A 9,336-nucleotide genomic window follows, 5' to 3' on the forward strand; every position below is an offset into this window, starting at 1 on the left:
GGGCTATCCTTGGTGTTTACACCGAATAACTCCAATTTAATCCAATTTAGGTGGTAGGTACATTTTCCTACTGTTGTAGTGGCGGCATTTGGTTATTAGTTCAGATCTTTTATTTAACAGGTTGGCTTTATTTGCATTTAAGATGCACATCTTCTCATCACGACAAAGACGGCAACGCCCGTATGCGGCGTTCTTTATGAGACAAGTATTTCATTATGTTCCATTTAATGTGGAATCCCAAATGTATTCATAATGAAAACTTTTCCTCTATTTGCGACAAAAGCTCATTCAGGTAAATTTGACCTACATCTTATGCATGAACGCACTTACCGCAGAAAACTCGAAATTCGTAGCTGCTATTGGCCTTAAGCGCGGGACATCATTCATAGACAGGGTAAAAACAGTTCTGAATACAAAATTTTAAAGCAAAAATGACCAATGGTTATTTAAGCAACCAGCATGGGATTTACATGGCAAGAAAGCTTAATTTATGAGCTACAATTGACCGCCCCCCCCCCTCCTCCGAAGTTAAGCGACATGTTGTTGCAGAGTTATAGTAAAAAGAAGGATGTATACCTAAAAACTCTAATTTTAACCTTTTTCCTATGCAAAAGCCTAAGAGATAGTCAACTTTGAAAGAACAATGTTCACTAAATTTTCCATTAATTGTAAGAATATATAGATGAGATTATAAAGCATAAAACATCTATTTTCATAATCCGATCGCCCCAGATTGCTAAATGAAACTATTCAAATTATATAGTCGACTTTTTGAAAAAAAAATGGGGTCTCGTTTTGACTCATATACAGTGTTAAGGTGTGCAATGAACCGTTCAGTGAGCAGATTTCCTCAAGTTTTCATTATGTAAAGAGTTCAGATTCTTTGCTAAGTGTTTCTTTCTTAAAAGATTTCGTATGGTTATTGTACCCTGTCTTGAATTTGACCACCAGTCATGCCGATGTATGTTTTTTTGACATTGAAAAAAAATAATTTTAATCGAAAATATAATAATGAAATACAAGGAGAAAAAAATAAAATTAAATTAAATTGAAAAGAAAAGTTGAAATTCAATGTATAATACATCTGTAACGTCTAGTTTTAGTATATCGAACGTGTACGATTGAAACATAAACTATAAAATAAATCAAACAAATTTAAACTAATATCTATTAGAGATCACATGAATATTGAGTTCATCATCATGTTCATCCAAGATAACAAAATTAACTAAAACGTTTGTCATAAGAATGCATTACAATCATGCATCGTTAGGAAAAAATGATACTATAATAAACAATCGCGACAATTTAATTAAAAGTAGATTAGGCCCTATATGATATTAACAGATTTAATAATAATCACGTTTTATAATTTCCTAAGGAAGTTTCGATTGTAAGATGCAATGTCGTCTCTTCATCCTATGGCTTATCATAAATGTTGCATTTCTCATTATAAAGTTACAAAATCAATCAAAACACATTTCATTCAAAATCAGTGGGATTAATAGTGTATATTAGACAGTTACTGTATACAATTATAGTATGTTTTTAATTAATAACTTTCATTAAAAAATGGTATTTGAAATTCCCATTTATATAATATACACTTAAAATAGGCTTTCATACAGTTATTGTCCATATATTTCAATTAATTTTAAACCATTTAGTCATGCTTGTTATAATTTGTTACGTTATACAACTTCCTTAAAAAGTGTTTTGGCGAACCGCAAATCATGTTGAATGAAATCATTAGTATTGGTATATCTATCGATATTCCACCAAAACCTACATTCTTTAAATTAGGTATTGGCAATCAAACTATCGTTATTTGGATAGGAAATTATTTTTTACATTGTTTTTTGTCCGACAACCTAGTCGTCCGAACGACAACAGTGGGTCCGGCCTGTCCGACGGGGTGGAAGAGAGCATATTAGATGTGTATAAGAGACAGGTATGATACAGCCACTCAGAAAACATCGAACTTGAGTCTGTCTCTTATACACATCTAGATGTGTATAAGAGACAGCCTTTATGCCGCACTGCAATGTAGGCCTACAATTGTAACTTAGAAAATCCATGAAAATCGTAAAAAATTACCATTTGCCATACTATTTGCTTGCTATTTTTTTTTTTTTTTATAATTTTACTGTTTACATTCCACTGATGTTCCAAAATCAGAAAATAGAATATGACGTAAGGAAGCCTGGATTCTGGACAACAGCGCCATCAGGTACAGGTACAACCCGTATTCTGGACAGAGAAAGCCTCTAAACATGACGTAAGAAAACCCGTATTATAGACTACAGCGCCCCATACAGCCCGTATTCTGGATAGATTTCGCCACACCTACTGAAGGAAATCAATTCTTGTAAAAAATTCAAGTTTACACGGCATTTTCATTAGTCATTGTAATTGAAAATTCAGTGTTCAGTTGATTTTTTTTTTTTCATTTACATTCATGTATAAAAAGACCATTGACGCGTATTACATGTTACAATTAAGTTGTGTGTACTGGAACTTAGATCTGTTATGGTCGTCTTTGTGAATACGTATATAACTCAAGACGATGAATACTTTTTCAATATCTATAAATTGGAGATTTCCGATTTTGTTGATAGTTTTAACAATTTTCGGCAACAATCTGACTGGTAAGTCTAAGATCTTAATTTATTATGTCATTAAATGAGTTTCCCCATTGAAGGATAACAAAGTTTTATTGAATTGAATTGAATTAAAATGTGCTGATATTGTTTGCTTAGAGTTTAGCGAGGTTACATTGATCAAGTTTAGTACAAGTGTTATGTGCATCGTATGATACAGCCACTCAGAAAACATCGAACTTTTTTCCTCAGAAAAAAAAAATTCTGTAATAAATTTTTTTCTGTAATAATTATATCTGTAACGTCTAGTTTTAGTATATCGAACGTGTACGATTGAAACATAAACTATAAAATAAATCAAACAAATTTAAACTAATATCTATTAGAGATCACATGAATATTGAGTTCATCATCAATGTTCATCCAAGATAACAAAATTAACTAAAACGTTTGCCATAAGAGTGCATTACAATCATGCATCGTTAGGAAAAAATGATACTATAATAAACAATTGCGATAGTTTAATTAAAAGTAGATTAGGCCCCTATATAATATTTACAGATTTTAATAATAATCACGTTTTATAAATTCCTAAGGCAGTTTCGATTGTAAGATGCAATTTCGTCTCTTCATCCCATATGGCTTATCATAAATGTTGCATTTCTCATTATAAAGTTACAAAATCAATCAAAACACATTTCATTCAAAATCAGTGGGATTAATAGTGTATGTTAGACAGTTACTGTATACAATTATTATTATGTTTTTAATTAATAACTTTTATTAAAATGGTATTTGGAATTCCCGTTTATATACTATACACTTAAAGTATCTTTAGTTGTATCAGAGGAAGCTCCCTTAATTACATTTGCTAATCGTTTAATTTGGAGACACTCTATGTATGGTATAAAGTCTATTAGTTTACATTAGTGTACATAAAATTAGTACAGGACGAAGTTTATTATCGCATTTTTGAATGTGCGTAACATTCTTTCGTTCATATGTAGCTCTCATGAAACATGGTTTAAGTCTTTTATAACTAAATAAATCACGTAATACTTCACCGCCAAGTGTTGCTAAATACTTGGCGGTGTACCTTGTGTATAGCCAACGGTCTGACCACTCTGCGATTATTTTCTTTGAGTTCGTAGTTAAAGAAGATGATGTAGCCTTGTATAAATAAAGTTATCGTTATAAAATGTTGGTATTTTGAATGTCTAGATTAGTTTGTTGTAGTATAAGCATGGTTGTCGAAATGTGTTTAAATTTATGTTTGAGGTGTTTAAAATATTCCTCATATTAGTGTGATAGTCCTGACATGGAATTAAACGTTAATTTCGTCCAAAACTGGAATGTTGTTTTCCGAAAACTAACTCATATTGTAAATGATCACCCAGATTGCGATATAAATGAGTTATATGCATAGTATGTAGTTGATACGAATCAACTCAATCTGTACCGAATTGATTAAGGTTCACTTTCAAAAGATCAGACAAAGTACGAATGTCGTTCGACTTGTAATCTACCGTGATTTTGTACACTGATTATCTTTCTGTAAATGTTTAGCATAATATAAAAGAGTGTTAATAATTTACGTGTTAGAGAGCTAGGCGTGTCTGTAAAAAGACGAGATGGAGTCCAAATATGGTAATCAAGTTCTGTATCAATGCTTCACACACTGTTTCTGCATCAAAGCGATTTTAAAGGCACACATATTAAAAAAACATTATGTGTTTGAATCTAGATGATGAATTTAGCATGTGCTTAAAGTCTAGGTCCAGGTTCTTTAATTAATTTGTTTGAAGGATCAACCAAATTAATTTTTAAAGTTGATTTTATGGGGCAAAGATAACCTCTTCCGAGTTGAAAACAATTACATTTATTATCAGAATGAAATTCTTCCCCTATTAGATATATGTCTATTTCAATATTTTTTAGCAATTTTAATTTATACTATTAATTTGTACCGGGTTTCATGACCCACTTGAGTCGTAATAAATTTTTGTTTGAATCAGCTTACGTTAGTCAATTTTGTTGAGTCACTTTATTAATATATTAATTACAATGGAGAGGCCTACACATAGAATCTAGACATATATTTTGAAAAGTACAAAACTTGTTCCGCATGTACACAGTTCGCATATAAGACTATTGAAATGTACTTTTATGAGAACCTCTTTTGTTACACCAGCTTTGTAATATTCCACGAACAGAAACAAAACACATAGACGGAACCTAGCTGCACAAAATTCAGTGTAATTCTAATGCTGTATGACTTTAAAAGAAGAAGGCTATTGACTAAACACAGTGATCAGAATAAAACACAGAAACAGAACTTATCAGCATAGATAGTTCTGGATGACTTCCATTATATTTAGGAAATGTAGTTTTATGCGTATTTCTATGGAAATGAGTTTTTAGCACTGTCCATTTTTCGCTTTTTATCATCATTTAAGTACAAATGTTATTGATGATAAACACACAGACGTATTGCAAAATAATCTACATTTATCTGTGTTTAGCTATATGATTAAGGAATGGGCTTTTTCTACCATGGGTATAAAATCATTCATCAGGACTCTTCAATATATACCGGTAACCTTTATAATTATATTTATACATCATGCTATGCTGTTATTTTCCCCATTTTCAATGTTAAAACAACACATTTTAACGATCTGTTGATGGTTTCATCTGAGAATTTCCCATAATTGTAAATTTTGAAGGCTGATTTCGCAAATATTGTTCTTTAAACAGCTGTATGTTTAAACTTCATAACGAAATGTCGGGTTTAAATCATTCTTTTACCATTTTATAGCTTTCATTTTACTCATAATGAAAACTTGGAGACATCTGATCACAGAACGGTTCACTGCACACCTTAACACAGTAAATGAGTCACACATGGAACCCCCTTTTTTCACAAAATCGACTATATAATTTGAATGCTTAAATAACCATTGATCGTATTTTCTTTGTATTGTAAATTTTGTATTCAGAACTGTTTTTACCCTCTCTATGAATTACGTCACGCGCTTAAAGTTATTGGAACCTCACACTCTGTGTTGGATATATATATATGTGGCAAAGACAAGCCAAACCAGTCACTCGTCACAAAATTAGATTTTAAGTTATTAATACAGGGTTAAAGAGTAAAATAAGAGCTTTAAAATGGAAAAAAAATCATTCAAATCTGACATTTCCTTATGACGTTACAAGCATTTAAGCATACAGTTGTTTAAAGAACAATATATGAGAAATCAACCTTCAAAGTTTATGATTTTAGGCATTTCTCATTTCTCATTCACTTAGGTATATACAAACCATGAGGTATGGAAATAAAAGTCACACTGTTTATCATAATTTTTAAAAATCATGATATATAGCGATTTTTTCAACATTTAAGCCCACCTCACAATGTTTATAATGACTTGTCCGGCTCCTAATTATCTTGTCTCAACTTGTCTCCAATCGCAGTTTGTTTGATTGTATTGCTGTATTGCTGTAGCGGCCTTCTTATCGGCTGACATAATATCATGAGTTAATAATCGTTCACGGGTTTAACGAATGGTGACACCTCCTGCTAACTTTTTGTAATGTTAGTTATGATAAGGAACTCTAGAAATACTCATTGATTAACAGATCTATTTTGGTCATTGAGTAATACATCTTTTTTGGACATTGAGTAATAGATCTTTTTTGGTCATTGAATAATAGATCGTTTTAGTATGGACTGCTAGAATATAATGTGTTATATCTAGTACCTTGTGTATAGTAGATGGTCCGACCACTCTGCGAATATTTTCTTTGAGTTTGTAGTTAATTGTTCTAAAGAATAAATTTGGTGACTTTGTAAAATTTTGATATTTTGAATGTCTAGATTAGTTTGTTGTAGTATAAGCATGGTTGTCGAAATGTGTTTTTAAATTTCTGTTTGAGGTGTTTAAAATATTCCTCATATGAATGAGATAATCCTGACATGGGATTAAACTTTAATTTCGTCCAAAACTGGAATGTTGTTTTCCGAAAACTAACTCATATTGTAAATGATCACCAAGATTGTGATGAAAATGAGTTACAGGCATAGTATGTTGTCGATACGAATCAACTCAATCTGTACCGAATTGATTAAGGTTCACTTTCAAAAGATCAGACAAAGTACGAAATATGTCGTTCGACTTGTAATCTACCGTGATTTTGTACATTGATTATCTTTCTGTCAATGCTTAGCATAGTATAAAAGAGTGTTTTTTATTTTTAAAGTTGATTTTATGGGTCAAAGATAATCTCCTCCAAGTTGAAAATAATTTCATTATTTATCAGAATGAAATTCTTCCCCTATTAGGTATTTTTTAATTAGATATTTACAAAGATTTTTAGCAATTTTAATTTATACTTTTAATTTGTACCGGGTTTCATGACCCACTTGGGTCGTAATACATTTTTGTTTGAATCAGCTTATAGTCCAGTCCGAAATGTAGCAATATCAGAGGTTGCATTTTTTTTTTTTGCTATATTTTTTAAAAATTGGATATGATGTAGAGTAGACATTGATAAATCAAAAGGTATGTGCAACATGTGCTTGGCATGAATACTGAAATTTGTGTAGTATTCTCTGAACGAAGAAAGTATCTGCTAAAATGCCTCAATTTTACGTTGGAAAAGATTCAAAACTCTGCCAAACAATCAAGGTGTAGATAAGCTGCCACCAACTGCAGGAGCCATATATCAGCATATATTGCATAAACATTTGCATGCCAATATATGGAGCCAGGATTCTGTTATTCATCCAGAAATCCCTGATCCATGTAAACCGGGCTGGTTTATGGAAGATGGTAAATTGAGACCTGTCTTGTCAGAAAAACAGACTGGCCCTGAAGTAGTTGCTGAGCTGTTGTCTAGTGTTTCTCATTCATCAGACAGTGACAGTAATGAAAAAAGGGATAATGAACATTAGCATATTATAAAATCACTGATGTAGGTAAATCACAGTATGAAATATGGTTACATAATACTAACACAAACACAGAGACCCACACACACACCCACACACACACACACACCCACACCTTATATATATATATATATATATATATATGTATGTATGTATATGTATATATATATGTATGTATGTATATGTATGTATGTATATGTATATATATATATATGTATGTATGTATATGTATATATATATATATATATATATGTATATAAATATATATACATATATAGACACACACATATATATATATACATAATATATATATATCTACATATACATATATACACACATATATATATATATACATATACATATATACTGTATATATATATCATATATAAATATATATCATTAATATATTATGTTAATAATATTAACAGCATATAGCAATTGCATATAACTAGCTCTAACACAGTTTTTGTACAGGTCGGTTATTATTATATTAATATGTATGCTAAAGAACTAAAATAATGGAAAGTGGCAGCCATTTTAAATTGTAATAGCTCAAAAATGTGTACAATATTTAGTTAACTGTTGCTGTCATTTTTATGAGTGGATTTCCAATTGAATACTGCATTTTAATTATATAAATTTACAATATTAGTGACAATTTTAGAAAAAAATGGCGGCCATTTTGAAACGGCTGGCAACCCCCCTTACGTATAAAAAAAAATGTTGCACATACTTTTTTGATTTATCTATGTCTACTCTACATCATATCTAATTTTTTTAAAATATAGCAAAAAAAAATGCAACCATCCAAAGTTTGTTGGACTATTACGTTAGTCAATTTTGTTGAGTCACTTTATTAATATATTAATTACAATGAAAAGGTCTACACTTAGAATCTAGACATATATTTCGAAAAATACAAAACGTTTTCCGCATGTACAGTACACTGTTCGCATATAAGGCTAGTGAGATGTACTTTTATAAGCACCTCTTTTGTTACACCAGCTTTGTATTATTCCACGAACAGAAACAAAACACATAGACGGAAACTAGCTGCACAAAATTCAGTGTATTGCTAGTGCTCTATGGGCCCGTTCGAGCGAAAAACGCAAACCATATTCCGGTGAATTCACCGGTTAATCGCGCCGAGCACACAGCGGGTGGTCCACCGTTCGAGCAAATTTTAGCTCATGTCGAACACCGTGTAACAAAACTATTCCGGAAGTAATTTTGTAAGGTCATTCAGAAACACCAATCCCATCAACCCATTCTTTGTTTACTTCTGCTAGCTTCTGCTGCTTGCTTAAACGATACGCGGGAACGATTTGTATTGAAATTATACTGCGTCCTCTTTCGGTTTCGAATCACTAGGCGTTTCCCAGCCGCTTGGCGGTATAACCAGTCTTCAAAGCGTAAATCCATACCCTTCCCATCCTGCACCGTCCTCTTCTCTAAACTGCACGGCGGTATAGACAGGTACAAATCAAAATATTGGTATATTTTGCTTTGCTTTTCGTTAACAGTGAGTAGTTTTGCTTTTGGTTTTGTTGTCAGATAGATTATGTCTACATCTAAGAACGTAGGTGCTGAAAGTGTTCCTGAAGCCTTGGTTTCGGCGAATTTTGGGGCTACATTGGCTAAGCCTTCTGCCGCGAATTCACGCCTCCCGTTTGCGGGTCGTGATGCGGAGAGGGGTGCTTCATCGTGCCTCCATTTAGTGGGTCAAGATGCAGTAGGCCTAGATAGTGTTCGCCTTCCATCAGTGAGTCGGGCACATGTGGA

Source organism: Anneissia japonica, unplaced genomic scaffold, assembly GCF_011630105.1.
Source record: "Anneissia japonica isolate Jap-2015-1 unplaced genomic scaffold, ASM1163010v1 scaffold483_len1788099_cov177, whole genome shotgun sequence".
Classification (NCBI taxonomy): domain Eukaryota; kingdom Metazoa; phylum Echinodermata; class Crinoidea; order Comatulida; family Comatulidae; genus Anneissia; species Anneissia japonica.